Consider the following 21,240-nt stretch of genomic DNA (forward strand, 5'->3'; position numbering starts at 1 on the left):
TGAAACCTACTGCTGTAACTATCGGACACCTCCTTTAAACTCTGCTACAGTGCCCACCACTAGTGTTCCTTGTAATTCATTAGCTGGATAATAGTGGCAAATGTTATTAATTTGTGTGTTTACCATTCTGCTTTTTGGTTTTCTAGAATCCTGCCAGGAAGATATGGGATGTTGTTATTTGGTAGGCCAATGATGGGAAAGAGTATTGAAAGGCTCTTACCTCTTGTCCAAAGCAGTTACACACTTGAGTAACTTTGTGGAGTCAGTTCTGATTTATGTTGGTGTAAACAGTAAGAACATTGAGCCCAAGGTGTCTGGATTACAAAAATTATAATGCTCTGTTTTGTAGCAAGTTGTCGTTTATTTGTTTATCTTCTAAAGTGATTTTTGCTGGTGGTTTTGAATTAAGTCTGTTTTCTAATCACTTCAGTTCTGAATTCAGAATAAACTTGTAAAATAGGCATTTCCAGAGGTTAGTTGGAACTAGGAGCAATGAAGACGCATTCTCTTGTGTGAATGGCAACAAGAGTACTTCCATGGAAAGAGAAGTGGTTGAGGAGAGTTGGCATACCAAACTGTGTTCAAGAGAGGGCAACCACTGGGTCGAACCATTAATATTTGGTAGATTTGATTTTAAGTTCAGTATAGTTTAATTTCATTAACATTGTTAAAAGCATCTAGTTTGGATTCCCTGGTCTTTCACAGTTCATCACTGACCTTGTGTATTTTGATGGGAAGAGAGTCCAGCTATAAAGGCCCCTATTCAGTAAAGCATTTTATTTCCATGAGAGCTAGACAGTAAAATTACTTTGATCCCTGCACTTTGATTATCTCTGGTGAAATAGGTTTGTGTGCTTAAAGTCAAAGTGTTGTGTGGAATGACAGTCAACATTTAGTTGGAAGTTTCCCCAATCAAAGGAAATAAAGATTTGTAACTTTGAATCTTGTCTAAACAAAGGTGTTTCAGACTCCTTACAAATCAGTTTCATGTTCTACCCTGTGTTTTGTTTACTTTGCTTTCCTTCAGTCTAAGGATCTGATTATAAATTTGATAGTGTTCCTTACAGAATAAGATAGGAAAATCAAGCTGATATGTTTTTGTAATTAGGGTGTTTTGAGTTTTAAATGTTTCCTAAACTCAGCTCTAAACTGAAAATAATCTTTAGTGTAAAACCTTGAAATGATATTTCAGAACAAATATAATATATTTGGTTTATTTGTATGTTTATAAAGCTATTGATTTATAAAATAAAAAAAGATCCCTGGTGTCCCTCTTGTTTTAAAAGAAGAGAATGCAAAATTCTGGTTTCAGTTAACCCATGTCATGTTTGTTGATAGCTCCATTGTTTCATACAGCTGCAGTGCGTAATGTGTTGGTACAGCACATGCAGATATCATGGGTTTTTCGTTCACCGCTCAGAGAATCTATAGTAATGAGGATTATCTTCTGCAGCTCACAGGTAGATCCCAGCTTGAATACAGTAAGTTTTTATTTATTATTTTAGTTATACTTTCCCATAAGCCAGCAGAAGCCATATACTCCTTTTTGTGCACATTTAAATGGCTGTTATGAATGTTGCTACTTGTTCATCTAGAAATATTATCCATGGCTTCACAATATGTTTTTGAACTCGTCTCCAAGATGTTATTCTCAGGCTTTACATGCAGATCAGCTGAAGTCAAATGGTTGAATCCTGGAGGTTCTTCAGTTTTTTCGGCTAAACTTTTTTCAGGTATACAAACAAACCCCAAAAACTTCTAAAATTATCAGACTTTCTGGGTATGTAGCTAACAGTATTGACTTGGACTCCTACCGGTATACTCTGACTTTTAAAAATTAAATTAATGTGTGTGATATTAAGCTGTAAAAGAGGAACTTAGAAACATAGGGGGGAAAAGCTTGACAAGTCCAAAGTGAGAAAACTATTGGTCAATTCTAAAGAGCAAGGGAGAAAATGAGTTTGTTTAGTTTAGTAAATCCTGACTTTATTGAAATTGACATTTCAATTCTCTAAAGCCATATTTTCATCGCAAACAAGTGAGGAATGATTCATGCTCATTCATAATGGACGTAGGCACTGCAATGGTTCCTAGTCATAGGAATGCATGACACATCTCATTTTAAGTTCCTTTTGCAGTCACTTGCAGTTTTGCAGAGGTTTATCTGTTCAGGCAAAAATTTTCTGTCCTGGTAATCTCTTTCAGGATGAAAATATATAAAAAAAAAAAACATTCTAGGGAGAAAGTAAAAAATTATTCGGAATGGGATTAGGAACAGCCTCTGCCTTGTTAAAATATATTATGTTTTTGTCTTATTGGGAGTCATTTTATCTCATGTTATTTCAGGGTGATGCCTACACTGTTCCGTTAGTCTTCAGGACACACTTGGTGTTATTGCTTCGCTCCCTGATAACTTGCCATCTTTATCTCTGTGCATGTGAAAAGGAAAGATGTTAGTGGCATTAGAAGCCTCCCCCCGAGCCCCAGGAATGCACCCAAAACACAATCTGCAAGGGTGATAGCCTAAGTTGGCTCACGTTCCTCTGATCTTTTATTGAGACTGCTGTTTAATGCCAGTTTTGATGTGGACCAGGAACAGCCAACTTTGTGAAGACCATTCATCATGGGATTAACTTTCAGGCACTCCTCAGTACTGAGGTGGACTAGATTCAGACCAGTGAAAAGCCTTAGTCCCTTCTAACCAGCTTTAGGGGCCTTCAATATCCTGCAATTTCAAGACTTTGGAACTTGACTTTTGAGGCAACTGCTGCAACAATCATCTATAAAGATGCAGAAGCCCTTTTGTCTTGGGACCTTGGCCGCTATCACGTCTTCTTCCTCAAGCCTAGGTGTTAGAACCAAAATGTCTTCTCCTGCATACTTTCTTTTTGAAGGGGATGGTTCTGACTCTTTTGTTCTATTAGACGCAAACAGAAGCAAAACCAAAGCCTAGGAGGAATTTCTACACTTCATAGATCAAGACTCTGTAGTCTGGCAGCTGCCTTTTTTCCAGGTAAGAAGTCAGGATATGTCTCCAAGATTAATTTTAAGAACATCTGAGTCCTAGACCCTTGTTTTTGCTCGCACTCACTGCTGCATGACACTGTTATCTTTCCAAGCATCCAGCTTTATACCATATGTCTTCCAGGAGCTTCGGTTCACAGATAGTCTTGTCCATGTTACCCCTAATCTGGCCCTGTCAATCTGACCCTCACTGTATGCTCATTACAGGTTATGGGATCCCATCTGCCAGCCAGTTTTCAGTCCATGTAGCAATATTGGCCTTACTCATGTGGCCTTTATCCAAACCAATTTGGAATGGTTTTAAAAGTAAGTCAAAGACACGATGTAAGGGAATTTCTCACTTTTATGTGAGCAGCTACTGGAAACAGAGCAGCTGGAGTCCTGGTTCATTAATAAGTCCCCTAGGTATTAATACGATGCAAACAATGAAAAGAATACTTAATAATTTATAAAAGAATTAGCTACTCATGCCCATATAAAAAAGAGATTTATTAAAAAAAAAAAAGGTTTAATAGCTTTGTAGTTTCATGACCCAGCAACTTTTGTGCAGCTCTGGGCTTTTTATTGATTAAAGCCAACAAGTTTTATGTGCTGTATTCAGTCTACAGAACAGTGTGCACATTTTAATGGACATGATCTTTGTTAATATTGATTGCACAAAACAATACGTTTGAGTGTGATGTAATAAATTGAGAGAATGCACAGCTGATATTTCATTAGTCTATTAACAGTAGTTAGTTATAATGTAAGAGTAGTGAAAGTGTGCTATATATAAATTTATCCTTTTTTCACTCGAGAGAAATAGAAATATTTAGACTAAGATTTTAGTGGCCATTTTGCTGTTTACTTCTGGTTTGCAAAAGAAAGTTGGGCCCAGTTCTGTGCAGCCTTTGTGCACTGTGTGTGCCTGTAAATAGTAAGTTAAGAAGAAACATGTATTTTAAATGGCTCTTGAAAGGTAACCATTTAAAAAAGAACAATAAACTAAATACAGCCAGATGCTGAACATCTCACTGGAGACCAAAATCACTAATAATTATGGGAGATTCAAGGATCACTACAGTATTTGTATGAAATAATAATAACGTTCAAACTTATTTCCGCTGACCTTAGTGTTGCTCATTAAAGGTTTTAGCAGAACTGGGATACAGTCTCATTCAAGCGAGGTGTTTGGAATTAAAATGCAGATAAAAGGAAAAAGGTTAATCCAGGTCAAGGGAACAGACCAAAACTGGGATTGCTTAAGATTATAGTATCTTTCCTCATTTCTCCAATGGTCAACAGCAGTTAGTTTTAAGTAACACTCTTCTCTGCAAAATCTCCTAAATGAGAGCCTAAACATGGTATTAACTGTCCATTTTTTGGCTTTGTCAGTATCCTTAATCAATATACAATGATTTTTGACCTCTGAGAGAGTTTTGTTTGCCTAAACGCAGAAATGTGCTAAACACCACCTCCAGGAGACTGAGATATATAACAAGGCAGCCGCTACTGCTTATTATATGTTGTAATCATAATAGTTCTTTTCTCCTTTCTCATACCTAATAATCTGTATCAATTGTAGAAAGTACATCAAAACACACTATGAGCCCATTTTCATAATAGTGAGTGAACCAGGACCCCAGAGCTGAACACTACCAAATGCTGAGGCGGTTGGATCTGGATCTGATCTACCTTGTGGCTGGATGTAATAATAAACCAAACCTAAAGTCTTCATCCAGTCAGTGGTTCCCTACTCTTCTTCTGTGTCCCATATAACATTCACTCAAAATGCAAATTCAGAGCTTTGTGGCTGGGGATGCTGCTACATTAGAGAGTGGTAGCGAGCAATCAGGAGCTCTTGGTTCTGTTCCTCACTTCACTACTCATGGGGTGGCATCAGGCAAATAACTCAGCAGGTCCTTGCAGGCTTCCTCCCTGCTTGAAGAAAAACAGAGATGGAAAGAAGGAGAGAGAGAAGGACACAAGAATTCTTACCTATATTCTGATAGCTCTCAGTGCGGTGTGTTTTTTGATCTTTGAAAGAAATTCCCACAGAAGGACTATTCTTATAAACAAAGCTAACATTAAAATTGGTGGACTTGGAATCAAGCTGATTGAGATTTATGTTTCTTGCTGCTCCAGAGACAGATTAAGACCTGTTTGAAGTGGACGCAGCTTTAGCACAGTTGTTAGTGTTGACTCATTTTACACCAGATCTGAATCTAACCCCTTTCTCACATTATTATACGCAAAGAGTGGGTACTGTACACCCTAACTCACTCAATATTTTATTTTTGCGTGATGTTAACTCATCTTTCTTGGTAAAACTCAGCCCTTTGTCTAGAGCCTGTTTGCCATAGAGTACAACTCAAATCCTAAAACAGTTAAACTGTGCTAAACTTTTGTGTAGAGGTGAATTCAACCTCTGTTTATATGTGTAATGGTAAGCAGATCCAGATCTAAGATTTTAGAAATGCTTTACGGAACAGAAGTACTGAAGCTCTGCATCAGGAGGCTTCAATAAGCAAAACACAGGTATGTTTGCCTCAGTGTATATTTTAGGATGAAGGGAGCATTAGAAGCATTTGAATGTATCAGTGCGAGGTCTTCTGATCTACGCTAACACAAGGCATGCAGTGTGAAGTCTGGTTCAAGAGTCTTTTCAATTAAAGATTTCAGCCAAACCCATAGTGTGTAAGCTGGGGTATGCGAATGTGCTGTATACCACCCAGCTTGCTATGTGCAAAGGAGGGAAGGGTGCCTGGGTTCTTTAAACAGTTAGACCTAACAAATGACTCGTTTTGAAGTCTTAGGAAAGAATGTGTGCTAGAGTGCACTAATACTGGCAAACAACAGAAGAGAAACGGATACGGCCAAAAGTTGGCAGATCTTCTCTTGGAATGTAAAGCAGGGGGGGAAAGAAGCCAAGAATAAAAAGGCTAGGTGTTATTCTTTCCACATGTGTTTATAGAAAAGGGATAGATTTCACGTTTCACCTTTTTCCAGTTTAATGTGTATTTTTTCTTCTGGTTTGGTTTTTGCTACTTTTTATCACCATCCATTGTTCTATTACAGGTCATTCAGCCTTACGTTTAGATGGCTTTGTAACCCAGGTAGTATCCCTCTGCTTCCCATCTGCAAAATCAAAGGGTCATATTTAGTACACTACTAAGCATTTGCATTTATCCTGCATGCTGTACATAGATAACAAGCATCCACAGTCTGCTTCTTCAAAATCATAAAAGCCAAACAAATGCCCAGAAGGACGGGAAACGTCTTAAATGACAATGGCTGGCAGGTTTCAAATCTCCTCATCATAAAAATAAGAAAGAAATAGGGTGTTTGTTTATTTTGCAAATGGTCTAGAAGAGGGAGAGGGAATGAAGAAACAGTGGTTAAAGGCAATGATTCATCAGAACAGGTCTTCCTGAAGACAAATCTAGATCACCTCTCATATGACATAAATTAATGTAAACTCTTCTTTATAGACCTCTCCTTCTATTATTTCTGTGTGTGAATACCATTTCTGGTGCAATGTTTTGAGGTTCTTTTGTATGCATGTTTGTGTGTTTCTGTCTTTACATTAGCACATAGTGAATTAGTTTAAGGATTTAATAGAACAGATTATGTTGTTATACTAATGGACAATGGATATATCCAAGAAACATCATGAATGTAGTGTTCAGAGGAACTAAGCTCTTTCCACAGGTACAGTCTCACTCTTGCCCCAGCCTGTGGATGAATGCGGTCTGTGCAACCTCTGTGGGTTCAGTTCAGTAGCTCTGGGCAGGGTGGTGATCGAGCCACTCTGCAACCTGTATTCACGCTGGATTGTGCTTTACACACATGCCCACTGTTGCACTCAAGCTAATAGAGAATGTAGATCAAATATCCACACCCTTTTGTTAGTTACCTACCTGAACTGTATCTACTTACCATATACTGTCTGTCTTAGTGAGTGACCACCTAACCCCATTGAAACACACAGATTCATGTAGGAAGACCATTTGTCGTCTTCACCACCACAGCTAAGAAGCAATATCAATTGACACTTTCTCAAATAGGAACTTTATATATTCCCAGAAACGTGTAACTTACTTAATTTAACATTTTCCGTCATATCAGGTGAAAGGGACACAGCAGTGAATTGCTTCAGTATTTCAGATGTTAGATGAAAGTGGCATCCATCTACTGGTACGCTGAGCTGTAGGATACATTTTTCTTTAAAACTCTAAAAGGTAAATGTAATTGTGTGTGATTTGTCGTCTTGGCTGCTGGATAGAGAAGTGATAGTAAGCTTGTGGTAGCATCCTCCTCTTGCTGAACATATATAATCAGTGTTGCGAAACCTCAGAGGCTGGATTTTCAAGTATGCAAGATTTTCAGTCACAGCTCCAGTCTTGCAGGGTATGAGACTTTCAGCTTTTTTTTTTTTTTTCCTTCAGGACTTTCTGAAAAGTTTTTTCTTGCAGAACTTTGCAGATCACAAGGGTTTGGCTAAGCTTCAGAGAGGAATTGTGTGAATGTATAGGATCTGTTTAACATCTTTGTCAACGACATGGACAGTGGGATTGACTGCACTGTCAGCAAGTTTGCTGACGACACCAAGCTGTGTGGTGCGGTCGACACGCTGGAGGGAAGGGACGCCATGTACAGGATGACAGGCTTGAGAGGTGGGCCCATGCGAACCTCATGAAGTTCAACAAGGCCAAGTGCAAGGACCTGCACATGGGTTGGGGCAATCCCAAGCACAGATACAGGCTGGGCGATGAGTGGATTGAGAGCAGCCCTGCGGAGAAGGACTTGGAGGTGTTGGTTGACAAGAAGCTCAACGTGACCTGGTAATGTGTGTTTGCAGCCCAGAAAGCCAACTGTATCCTGGGCTGCATCAAAAGAAGCATGACCAGCAGGTTGAGGGAGGTGATTCTCCTTCTCTACTCTGCTCTCATGAGACCCCACCTGGAGTACTGCGTTCAGCTCTGGTGCCCCCAACATAAGAAGGACATGGACCTGTTGGAGAGGGTCCAGAGGAGGGCCATGAAGATGATCAGAGGGCTGGAGCACCTCTTCTGTGAAGACAGGCTGAGAGAGCTGGGGTTGTTCAGCCTGGAGAAGAGAAGGCTCCGGGGAGACCTTATAGTAGCCTTCTAGTACCTAAAGGGGGACTACAAGAAAGCCAGAGAGAGAGTTTTTACAAGGGCGTGTAGTGATAGGCCAAGGGGTAATGGCTTTAAACTGAAAGAGGGTAGATTTAGACTAGATGTGAAGAAGAAGTTCTTCACTGTGAGGGTGGTGACGCACTGGAAGAGGTTGCCCAGAGAGGCTGTGAATGCCCCATCCCTGGAAGTGTTGAAGGCCAGGTTGGATGGGGCTTTGAGCAACCTGGTCTAGTGGAAGGTGTCCCTGTCCATGGCAGGGGGGGTTGGAACTGGATGACCTTTAAGGTCCCTTCCAACCCAAACCATTCTATGATTCTATGGTCATAGCTGAAAGGAACCTGTTGAGGTATCTGGAACCTTTAAGTATCTGATGAATGCCACTGGAGCCCCTGGTTTTGTAGAACTTTCAAATTGTTTTTAGATTTTAAGAGTGTTTGCATTCATTAAACTTACTTCCTAATAACTCCATTTATTTTCTTGGGGAGGGTTTTGGGGTCTAATTTTTAATCTAGCTGAGGGCATGCCTCAGCTGTAGGAGCAGAAAAAAGCCTCAAGAAAAAAGATTGACATGAATGAGTGAATGCTAGATGTATAGTGGAACACAAAACCCCCACAAGTGAAAATGCATTTATTTACTAGCAAAGCTGATCAATTGAAAATTCTTAAATGTTGCATTCAAAACTGTCTGTCCAACATTAATTCAACCACTTTGTTTATGTGCATTACATTCATTTATTTTCTTTGCTCCTATGGATTTTTGCTTCATTCATGAACAAAATGATTTAGAATAGATTTACACTAAAAAATTATTTTGGTGCTCAATCCTGATTGTATTTTACCAGCAAAATCCCTATTGTGGTTTTAGAGAAAGGAAGCGTTAAATTTATTTAAACAGAACCTTAGAAAGTATTAAACCATTTTCAGATAGAGCTTGGATTTGAAAGTTGAGTTCAAATGTGCCTGCTTCACCACACTAACACCACTGTGTAAACTATTAGCAATGATGTTCTGTGTTGTCTCTTTGTCCTGCTTTACTACCGCTGTTCAAGTTGCTCCATCAGGAAGCCTCAAAAAATGGAATTGCCCCTGATACATCACCTAACTCCAAACCTGTGTGCCTGTTGTGCTTCGCTTTCAGTAGGGGCAATGAGACTTTTGTAGAACCTGTTCACATCTGAGTTGCAGCAGTTAAGCACAATGAGTTTAGGAAAGGATGGAGTTCCAGCTCGCGTTGTGAATTTCCTGACTTCTGATTAAAACCAGATGCTCGGTACTGTTATAAGATAGAGTTTTATGGGTGAATACAGCAATATTTTATTTCATAAATGTGTGCTTTACAACAAATCTAATGGGAGTTGTAAAGTAGTACCTGACAATATCAATGTTTAAATGTCCCAGCATAGCATATTAAAACAATTGCAATTCTTTGCTCATGACACAGCTGAGGTGCAAATCCATATGCTGATACCCTCTGTAAAATGTGTCAGATGGCAGAGAAACACACAGTCTCTCAGGACAATATTTCAGGGCCAAATGCAGTCTCTTATGGGATGTCTTTACAGATCGATTTCTCAGGGCTATGAAAAATAAATGTAAACATTCTTGCAAAAGTCTGTCAGCATTTATGGCTTTGCATTGCATGTATAACTTCTGTCCATTTATGGCAGAAAGAAACACCGCAGTGTGTCATACAGACTTTTCCATATTACATGCTAAATGTTGCATCGGTGTGTCAATGTGATTTCGAAGAAAATCTTGTCTAGCTCAATGTTTGCTTTCTTGGAAAGAATTAATTGCACATCCGCATCTTTCTCCAATGGGAAAATCCCATGTAAAGCACTTTTTTTCTTTTTTTTTTTTTTTTCTTTTTTTTTCCCTGTCTCCCTGCTCTGGAAAGGTATCCAGCCATGTAGCAAGAAAAGCAAAAGCATTGAGAGATGCACTCCCAGCCAGTAAGTGGTGGAGCCGACCTGGCAGCTGTCAGTCCAGTTGCTGTTCCCCCTGCCTGACCTGTTCATGCCAATACCAGACCCAGTGGCTTACACAAGAAATGAGGAGGCTTTTGTTTGCATCCAGGCTGCTTGAGCTTGGTGCCTCAAGTTTTCACCCTATATTGTGTATTATAGAAGAGAAAACTTGCCACTGGGGTAAGGCAAGGGCTGGACCTACTCTACAAACAGCGGTCAGAGTGCCATGCGGTGTGATTTGTGACTGAAACAGCTGTACTGGCAAAAATTCCTCATGTGAATGCATATACACAGATTAAACTTTCCTTTAATTGGGGCTGGCGGTGTAAACCTGGCTTTCTATGTCCGCCTTTCCTTTTTGCTCTTTTGCAGGAGCTGCTCCGTCTGCTTTCATTGATGTTTCCCCAAACCCAGTATGAACACGAGCATATGAAGGCAGATTTCAAACCCACAAGCAGGGTACCATGTAAGCAGCACATTTAAGAGCTATAGTGTTTACTCCATAGTGTTTACTCCAAAATATTGGAGGAAGAGAGCTGACAGAAAGCATCAAACACCATTTTTCTTTAGCAATGAGAGTCAGGGCAAAACACCACCATGAAGTGTCTTCCTCATTTCAGAGTTAGAGTGGTCAAAGTGTTGCAGTGGTTCACCTGTAAAGCTCAACGCACAAATTGGGCATTATGCTTTTGTTCCACTTTACAGCTGATATGGCTGAGATGATTGAAAGTGCTGGATAGGTTGGTACCTTCAAACTGCCTCCTGATTTCTGTGCCAGGAAGTCTGTATTTCTGTAGGGAGTGCAAATGAAGGCATTATATGGATGAAAGTCTGGATCATCCTGGGCAAGGTCCATCACTGTAACCTTTTGATCTATGGGGGGGAAAAAGTCCTCTTATGTTAGATCTATTTGGTGTTTGTTGAAGACATATGGAGTGAGAATACTGGAAACCACATGCCTGCATTTATCTGAAGGTTGGGGATTACCTTCCTGACGAGTGAGAAAGAAGTTGTCTCAAATCTCATCCAAATGTTTCCTTTGTTTCAGTAAATCTTGGAAGAGAGACAAATTATAGCAAATATGTAATTTTGACATGAAAAACAGTCCAACAGGGCCCAAAATGAAACCACAAATTCCCTTCAGCTAGGCACAGAGATTGAGCGTGGCGCTCTTGCAAACTATCTGCTCTTGCATGTTGAAATTCCAAAGGTTGGTCTCTCTCCTTCTTTTTCTCTTTTTAATGGGAAAAAAGGATCGTTGCTCCCCCACCTCATTAACTCTGCCAGTCTCCAGTGGTATTAAATCTCTCTTCCTAGTAGTTTAAAGCAACCCTTTTACATCATTTTAAACATATACCAATGTCAGCTTGTTGAGGGTCCTGCGTCCAGGTGTCAAGCAGAGGGTGGTGGTAAAGGCAGAACCTCAAGGAGGGGATCTTCATGTTCTGTCAAGCTCTTTCTGACTTTGACCTTAACAGAGAAAATATGACCTAAGGGACTGCATGAATCAACGTAATTCAGCAACGTTCTGTTCTGGTCCCAGGTTCGCCACCTAACTGCTCTTTGATGTTGGACAATGCGGTGCTTTATCTGTCTCTCTTTTCTCCACTTTGTCTGTACCTCTTGAGATATAGCCAGCTCTTTGGGTGCATGAGACTCCCCTCCTGTGCAAAGCCTACTTACACCATGCCCTGCAGTGCTGTGCCCAAAGACTTGCCCAGGTTTACCCGAGCCAGGGCCAGAGCAAGATCACCCTGTTGGTGTGGCAGGCTGGGCACGGGGCTGGGCCACGCCATTGCTGGGTTGGGAGCAGACCAGAAGAGTCTGGATGCTGCTGCAACATGGTACGACTTAAAAGTGCCCTAGCTGATCCACAAATGGTAATAATAAAAATAAAATGTATGGTGTTGCTGTAGGATGCAGCACTAGTGTTTATCTAGAAAATAGAACATGGGGGGTTTTTTCCACTCATCTTCCACTGAAACTGGCAAACATGTTCTTGTTAGGAAAAAACTGTACCACTGAAATAGTTACGAAAATTACCCATCCGAATGATCATTTGCACCAGCTCACTAGTCTTGTTGCAAGTTCTAATGTTAAACATTACTATATTTCAGTGAGTGTCAGCTGCCAGCATATTTTTTATTAGTATATAGGCTGTCACATCATTGCTTTCAACACTAGAAAGTGACGGCAGACTGAGAAACATAGAAAGCTGCTGTTATTTCGTCATCCTCTCCTTCCCCACTGAAGGTCCCTTTCCTTTACACTGTATCATTTGAACTGGAGAGCAGTGTTTTGCCTTGCTGTGGATTTACTTCAGGCCGATGTTGGTGCGATGGCAATCAGTCACAGGCTTTCTGCTCACAACTGTGACGCTACAGCAACTTTGTGACCACTTCACTTCTGTTTTCAACTTCTCTGGCATCACCCTTTAGGATGTGCTGCGGAAAAATAAACCAAACCCAGCCATAAAGTTCGTATGTAAGCAAAATAGGATGTTAGGTTAAACAGTCTGCTAGAACCGACTGAAAGCTCTGCATTAAGGGGCAAGCCGCTTGTCAGACAGGTTGGGAATGGTGCGAGGAGAAATCGGCAAAACAAGGCTGTACTTCCGTGAGCTCTGTGCAGGCCTCCAGAGGAAGGGAGGGAGGTCTCCGCTTTTATTATCTGATGAACATCAGTCCCTTTGGTCAGACTGCTAGGCGCCTCCTGGAGCTTAACCTCAGATTAACATCTGCTTCATTTCAGTGTCTGTCTGATAGTGATATCAATAAACATCATCATCTTACAGTAAAAACTGATAATTAAATCTGTGCGTGCTGACTCACTATCTATTGTGCCCTGGGGAATAATTGCAGATAGTGAAGATTTAACAGATAAAAAAATATTTTGTATTTCACTAGATAATGAATATGAAGCACTTGTAAGCATGATTAACCACATATAATGTGTCTCTATAGATCATATGAAGTGCAGTCAGAGGCAGGCTGAGTTTCCTTGTGTTGGTTTAGACCTGCCATAAATGGGTAAGTCCTGTTGACCAGGTTTGGACCTGTTACACCAGGATGGTACCTGCAGGTCTGACCCCTGCCTCCTTTCTTCTTTGCAAAGATGTGTGGCAACTGAAAGGAGGAAAACACAGGTGAGCACGGTGTCACATTGCGTATACATTTGCAACTAAGAGCTTTTGCGCTCTCTAGTAGACAAATCTACTGTCAGGCTTTAGTTGGACAGACCCACTTTTGAGCTACAAAAAACCATTTTTCATGACCTTCCTCTAGACTGCCCCATGGTGTCTGGTAAACAGTCTCTTGAAGTGATGGGGCTGCAACGAGGAGTAAAAAAATGTCCTGAAGGAAAGCGTGAGGCATGAAATGCTTTGAGCAAGGCGAGGGCTGACAAGCACTTTCTAGTATTACATGTGAGGCCCTGTTAAGAACCGAGCGTGATTCAGCAGGGCGACTCCTCGCTGGCAGAAACAGCTCTCCTAGGGCCTTCCGCACGGTAGCGGCTGAGCATCCTGCTGAAACCAGCACGCAGCCCCCAGCGGAGTGACTGAGTGGTGCTCCTGTCAGCCTCCATTCATCACTTGCCCCGTCTCCTACGGTCAGTGCCACGCTGAACAATAGAAGACCAGGAGCCGGAGAGGGCTCAGTCCCCACCCTTGGAGAGGTTTATGTAGGTGTTCCACTCTGTGCGCTGCCAGCAGTTTCTTGGGTGGTGCTACAGGCAGGATCAGAGCCTTGAGGTGAGAGGTTTTGGTTGGTTTATTGAGAAGACAGAATGGGAAAAAGAGAGAGAAAGACAAAAATTGAGTATTTCATTTTGCTTTTCTAAACAGCCAGCCTACATGTTTGTACATTCAGAAAAAGTCACTGTCAGGAAATGAAAATGCAAAGAGAGAATTGGAACAAGAGTACAACAATGTAGCTCTGCCATAAGCAAGAGAAAATGAGACTTTTTGAATTTTGTATCTAATTCTGTCCTTCTGGTTTGGAAAAAAAGATACAGTAAGGGATGTTAAACTGCTTGCATAAGCACTGATTTTTTTTTTTTTTTTAAATAAGTAAAAGTGTAAGAAACAGTTAAAATACTTCAATTGTGTGCACACTTATCTTCTTCAGCCTACCTGTTCAAGAGGGGTTTGTGCAACTCATCTAATGTCACTACTTCTGGAGATGGACCAAGGGACACAATTTGATCCTTCTGTGATCGGGGCACCACATCACCAAACCTGCAGGAGGATTTGGGATCGCTTCTGAAATCGTGTGTGCAGGGCATTTGGGGTGCTGTTGGCAAGTACTGTACACTGGTACACAGAAAATGTACCTTTGAGTTTGGGATCTGCTCTGCAGCCAGGTCACAGAGCCAGAGTTGTACCTGAAACTGTCTCTGGAATCTTTCAGAGTTTAATTTGAAGGTCTGAATTTGGTGCAGCTTGAGTTGTTTATGAATGAGGATATTTAAATGCCTTTGCTAGACATTCCTAGATTGCACTACAGTTAAAGTTTGTTTAGATTTAATTAAAAAACCCAAACACTGACACCCCCCCACCCCAAAACCCCGCAGTTCTGCACTACCACTGACTGTCATAAGATTAAACCAGAGGTAGGTGAAATACCACAGTGCTCTAACGTGAGAACCCACAAAATAGGGATCTGGGGACCCATATTTAAGGAATCTTTACAGATCTGAGATAAGCTGTTCCTACTGTAGCTAATCTCCATCATTAAAACATGTGTGTTTATCATGGATTAATACATATCATGTTGTGATGGCCTGATCCTGTTAAAATGAAAGGCAATTTGCCCCTTGATCTTGATGGGCTATCATTTCAGTTATTTAAATAATTTCTGTTTTTAAAAAAAGAATTATCTGTAGCTCTATGTGTGTATTCAATGCAGAAACGCAACCAGAGATCAGTAACTTGTACCAATATCTTATGTAATGTTTCAAAATGAGGCCCACTTGGCAATGAAATGGGGGACTGAGGAAAGGCAGTAGGACACATTCGTCAAAGTTTTCATTGACAGGACAAATCTCCTTTGCCGAGGTTTAGGCTAAAAGCTTTTGCTTCACTTTTCCCAGGTGGACAATCCCTGTGGTTCAGCCGTGTGCATTAACCCATTTAGCTGCCCAAATGCGCCTGTTTGTCGAGAGAAGGAGAAGCCCTCACTCTTACCCTCTCCCCAGAGGTAAGAGGAGGGGACACATGAGCTTTGTTTGGCTCAGCCTGTTTATAATTGTATTTTGCATTAGGAAAAGAAACTTGATGTTTAGTGGTAGGTAAGAGTGGCAAAGCTTTGGAGAGACTCTGTGTGGTCTCAGAGGGTCTGAATTTTGAATCGTGCTTTGCTGCAGATTCAGGGGTCTCCCATCTCGCAGTGATGCCCTGGGCAACTTGGAGGGAACCAGGGGCTCCTCCACTGCTTTGAGCACATGGGAGCACCTTGCAGGTTTGGCTCTCAGGGGCATCCTCACCTGCAAACTGGGGATAGGGTACTGGGGGACACACAACCCCATCCTGCCCCACTTGCTGAGTCTGAGGCTTGGACAAGGGTTTGCCCTTTCTCTGGGGCCATGTCTCGTTGTCTTGCAATGCCGTGCTGTGGCCTCCTCCCTGCTCCAGGGGCTGACGGACCCCGTGAGGGTATTTAGCAGGTCCTGCAAGATGCTGTCTAGCTTTGCCCAGCACACAAGGCCACAGTACTGCTTTGCAGCCTGGGGAGGGACAGCTTCTGGTAAGTGGCCGTGCATGGAAAAGCTTGCTAGAAAAGGTGCTCCTCGGCTTGATGGAATACCACAGGCGGCCAGGTGGGCTCGAGGCAGCTGGCCAGCATATGCAAGGTCGTACCATCCATCTTGCTCCTGGCACGGGTTCCTAGGCCACGTGGGCGGGCACAGAGCTGGCCAGTGCAATGGAGCAGGAGAATCCCGAGCAGCTGGGATTAATTGGGTAGTTTGTGCATGTTGCTTTGAACATATGAAGAGATAAAATGCCAATTAATATTATGAGGTGTCTAGCAGCCCTTTTTAATTTACTGGTGCTGTTTTCTTTAGTGTGCATTTGTAAAGGGCTTTTGGCAAAAGGGACTGTTATTGTTAACATTCAGAAAGGAAAATTCTGAGTTACATGTCCAGTGCTGTCTTGGAAAAATTGTATCTATCTGACAACTTGCCCAATTAAAGTGAGAACAAAATTAATGGAGCAGGGCTTACATTAATGGAGCAGAGCCAGCTCATAGCCTTTGCTCTCTGAGCCCTTTTGAAATTTCTGGAAGCATAGAGATCCCCTCAGAAACCTTTCTACTTCACTAAATGTATTTCAGTTATGTTTCTTAAAGGAATGGTAGCTCAGTGTGTAATATTATTGACCTATATTTATATTTATAGAGAAAACACTTCCATCTGAACTCTTAAGTGCTTTACTGATGTTAATGAATCCTGGCTGGAGAGAAACATTATTTGTATTTATGAACAGGACACCTGAGGCATGGAGACAGTGAGTTATTTTTGTGAGTGCAGAAAGGCACTAACATCCACCCACGCAACATGCTCTTCTTTGTGGCTGCATTGACTAAAGCTGGGTGACTTCTAAAATGTGCCTGTGGCTAAACAGCACCCTCATGGGTCATATTAGCATTAACCCTCCTCTGTCCTTCTCTCCTTGTCCTCAGTGCTCTTACACCTAAGGTAAAAATGCCAAACACTTTCAAAGATCTTGCTGCTTCTGCAGATTTCATGGTGCATTTTCATTGCTTTCAGTGGTTTGCGGTTGGGCTGGAGCTTCCACAAATAGACACAGTAGAAAAAAAGTCACTCATGATACCAAGATTTGTGTCTAAACCGGCATCACTTCCCAGCTCCGAGGTCCCTTGCTTACCTTGACCAAACCTGTCACCATTGCTCAATGAGACCTACACGCATCCATACTGCTGGCACCCTGGTTTCCGAGTGATGGAAATCTAAGTGCACAGGAGAGAAAGGAGCTGTGACAGCCTCCACCAGGTCCCTGCGTGGATCATCAGGGCAATACGACCCTGGGCCATGCAAGCAGCACATGTGCCAGAGAGCATGAGCGTAGTCAGAGAGTCGTTCAGCAGCAACTTGCTGAATCTGAGTGTGGTCCTCCGGGCCCCCGACTTTTTTCATCTCCTTGAAGCATATCTGAGGAAGCTCAAGGGAGCTGATAAGGGAGGGATGGCAGGATCATAGCCTGCGGGTGACCGTTCAGCAAGGGAACGGTACAGGCTCTCTTCCAGCAGGTGGTTTCCCATGAGCTCAGTGAATAGGAAGATAAACGATTTGTAAACCACTGTTACAGAGAAGGTGTCTATTTCTTTTCTAGATCCTGTCTCTGGTTCCTGGGTTACCGCTCTAATTTTTGCACCTGGAACACAGCTTGAGCATGAGAAACGCTCTGAGGCAGCAGCCGGATGGATCACTATAAAGGTAGTAGCATCTCAGGTGAGTTTCCCATTGGCTTTACCTTACACACTGTTTCCTCCCTTGTTTTCTCTTTCTTTTTTTCCAAGCAATAAGTATTCATGGTACTGACAACTAGCATGTCAAAATGCACAAATCCAGGTTGCAAAACCAGGGAATTTACTTTTCCTTTGAAGATGTAAAATAAGGTATTATTAAAAGTCCAGCCTGTACTGCTGCCAGACAGTGCCATTAAACAAAGAGATGTGAACTAATCCATGTAACTTAAAAACCTATGCAGTGTTTATCCCAAAGCTCATATCAAACCCTCTGGGGACGGTTTGGGAGAATTTGACAATTATTTGACTTGTGTTTGAGAAAATGCATAACAACAGCCTTGAATATGTTTGGGAATTTGTGCAGAATTTTTTCCTTTTGGGGAAAGGAGGTATCTACAGCAACTTTTTTGCGTTATATTTTTCCCAAACTATCAAATGGGAAGAAATTTGATGAAATGTGCACAAGAAGAATAGAAACTAGAGCTATTGTTTTAATGTGGCAGGTATGAAGGTGAAGAGATAAAGAACTGATTTAATTTCTATACAGAAATGTGTAACTGGAGGAAAAAGAGGATTGGGGGGCTTGGTTTAGAAAGAAGTTCTTTTTCCTACAGGAAAATTTGAAGATTCATGTTCAAAACATTCAAAAAGTGTTTGGTCACAGCCAGTTCTTAATCCTATGGGCTAATAGGAAATAAATTGGTGTCGTGGTTTAACCCCAGCCGGCAGCTAAGCACCACGCAGCCGCTCACTCACTGCCCCCCACCCCTGGGATGGGGAGAGAATCAGGAAAAAAAACTCGTGAGTTGAGATAAAGACAGTTTAATAGGACAGAAAGGAATGAAAAACAATGATAATGATAATAATAATAATATGACAATAGCAATACTAAAAGAATTAAACTATACAAAGTAAGTGGTGCACAATGCAATTGCTCACCACTCGTTGACCGATGCCCAGTTAGTTCCCAAGCCGCGATCCCCCCTCCCCGTTAACTCCCCCAGTTTATATACTGGGCATGATGTCATACGGTATGGAATAGCTCTTTGGCCAGTTTGGGTCAGCTGTCCTGGCTGTGTCCCCTCCCAGCTTCTTGTGCCCCTCCAGCCTTCTTGCTGGCTGGGCACGAGAAGCTGAAAAATCCTTGACTTAGTATAAACACTACTTAGCAACAACTAAAAACATCAGTGTGTTATCAACATTCTTTCCTACTAAATCCAAAACACAGCACTATACCAGCTACTAGGAAGAAAATTAACTCTGTCCTAGCCGAAACCAGGACAATTGGGTAAAGTGAAAACAGATAATACATACCATATAAAATTGGGCAAGCCACAAGTTACATACACTCACCTTTAAAAAGCTTGTGAAGAGATTTTGGTAGATATCAAGAGCCTCTATAAACTGCAAGAGGCAGCATGGTGACTGATGCAAATGCTGGGCTCTGCGTGGTGGCCAAAGGCTTTTTTGGGAAAGCAGGACCCCACTGAGCTGCAACCTGGATAATCTGTCTGTGGACAACCAGGAGTTAACAGTAACTCTGTTAAAACTAGCTGTTTAGTTTGCCAAGGGGTTCAGTGTCTCTCAAGATTTCAGTGTGAGTATCTTGCAGAGAGGCCAGGAAATTGGGCTCTAAACTCTGTTGGAGGCATGTCATGTAGTTTTTATTTGTAAGAGAATTGTGTGCTGGGGTTTGGTTTTGGGCACTTGTACTCAGTGCTAACATCTCCTTTCATTTTATTGACTAAACCCTTTAAAGGTGAGGTTTTACACAGATTAAATTAGGATATAACAGCCGTTGTTTAGTCTTCCATTCAAAAATAAGTACATTTAAAGAAAAGAAGCTGTAGCATTTAAATAAAGGAGAGCAATGAGCATATACCCAGAGGGGCTGTCACTTCAGATAAGTGTGAAGGCAAGTTCTGTAGCATGCTAACATGGAAAGCTGGTTTCTTCATGTGTTAGTTTTGCTCACTACTTGATATAATCAGGAATCCAGGAGCTGTTTAACCTGACCCAGTAGAATAAAAGCTATATTGAAGTATAATGGTGATAGGTATTCAGGATCTTATATATATCCCCTAATATATAGGGAAACAGTGACTCTAATCTGCATTCAGCACATAACAGCAAACACGGATCTGGTTATTCACCATGTTCTAAAACCACATATATTCAGTAATATGCCTGGACAACTGGGTTAATCTTTTCACCTGGATTTATGAACCTGTTAACAAGCCTTCCTATTCTCTCTGAAGGAGGCTGGTATAAATGCTGTAATTTAATCATAAAGATTTTGACCTTAGCACTATCAATGAGAGGCCTTGTTGCTGGCTGAGGGTGTATAGCCGTATGCTGGAAAGTGGGTACTGCAAAAATATGTTTGCCATGAATTAACATTTGAGTGAATTTTGGCAGCTAGTTTTATGTCTGGTTTTGTCTGTTCTCTGGTAAAAAACTTTATTGGGAAAATATCTGAGAAGAGTTAAATTCAAACTCTAACGCAAAAGTATTCAGTGAAACAGAAATGTATATAAGCTACACAATTATTTTTGCTCTCTCAGCCAAGGGCTGAAACCAGTCCAAAGCATGACCAATAATAGCTGAGCAAGCATCAGTGTGGAACATTAAGTATTTGTTTACAAGCTGACTTGGTAGATAATTATACATGTCCTTATTGAAATAATTGGTAAATTAAACAGTTGCATGGATGTTTGCAGGATGGTGTTTACAACTAAAACTTTACAGAACAAAATAATTCTTTTGGCAGTGGTAGAACAAGACAGACATTTGAGGAAATTACAATTGGTCTCAAATATTCTGCAGATGGAAAGAGACTCTTACATCATGGGATGCCTTATTTTTTGAGAATGAGTTGTTCCAGCTCCAGTTGTGGATGAAAGACAGAACTCAAACCGATCAAAAATTACACAGAGCTGTAACTGTGAGGTTTAAATTTCAAGTAGGTGAAAGCTCAGAAGTGAAAAAGAGCTATTTCCACATGGCTGAATTGAGATAACGACTTGGGATGAGATCCGTTTGACACAGCCTTGGTCCAAGCAAGAAATTGCTTGGAGGGAATGAAAGAGCCAAATTTGTAGAGTGCCTAGGGAGAAGGAGAAGACAAAAGGGTAAAGTTAGCTGCACTGTTTCAGACTTCAGTGAATGCTTTGGAGGTCAAGGAGTTGAGTTCTGAAAGCTTCGGTCATACCCTCTTCTGTCTGATTTTTCTTTTGTCTCCCGTTTCAAGGAATTTAAAGAAGGAACTTGGGAAACGTCGTGTTAGCTAACATTGCTGACCAAGACTTGTGAGGGGTTTTTGGTCAAAGAGTTGGTGAGCTTTAAAAGTACACTTTGAAGTGGGTTTTACAGATCTGTTTGATTTCCACCCGGGTTCTGATATCGGATGGCAGAGAGAGACGGCAACTACAACAACAAAGCGGAAAACAGTGCCTCTTCTTTTGTCTCAGAGGGGTAGGACGTTCATTTTTGCAGCAGAAGGCCTGGTAAGAGTGCTCTGTATTCACCTCTTTCAGGATACCAGTGTAGCTGAGCCCTTGCAATCTCAGAGTACTTATCCTTGTGAAGGTCTGATAAAGCAGGATAGTACTATTATTCTCA

The sequence above is a fragment of the Gymnogyps californianus genome, chromosome 4 (genome assembly GCF_018139145.2).
Source record: "Gymnogyps californianus isolate 813 chromosome 4, ASM1813914v2, whole genome shotgun sequence".
Classification (NCBI taxonomy): Eukaryota; Metazoa; Chordata; class Aves; order Accipitriformes; family Cathartidae; genus Gymnogyps; species Gymnogyps californianus.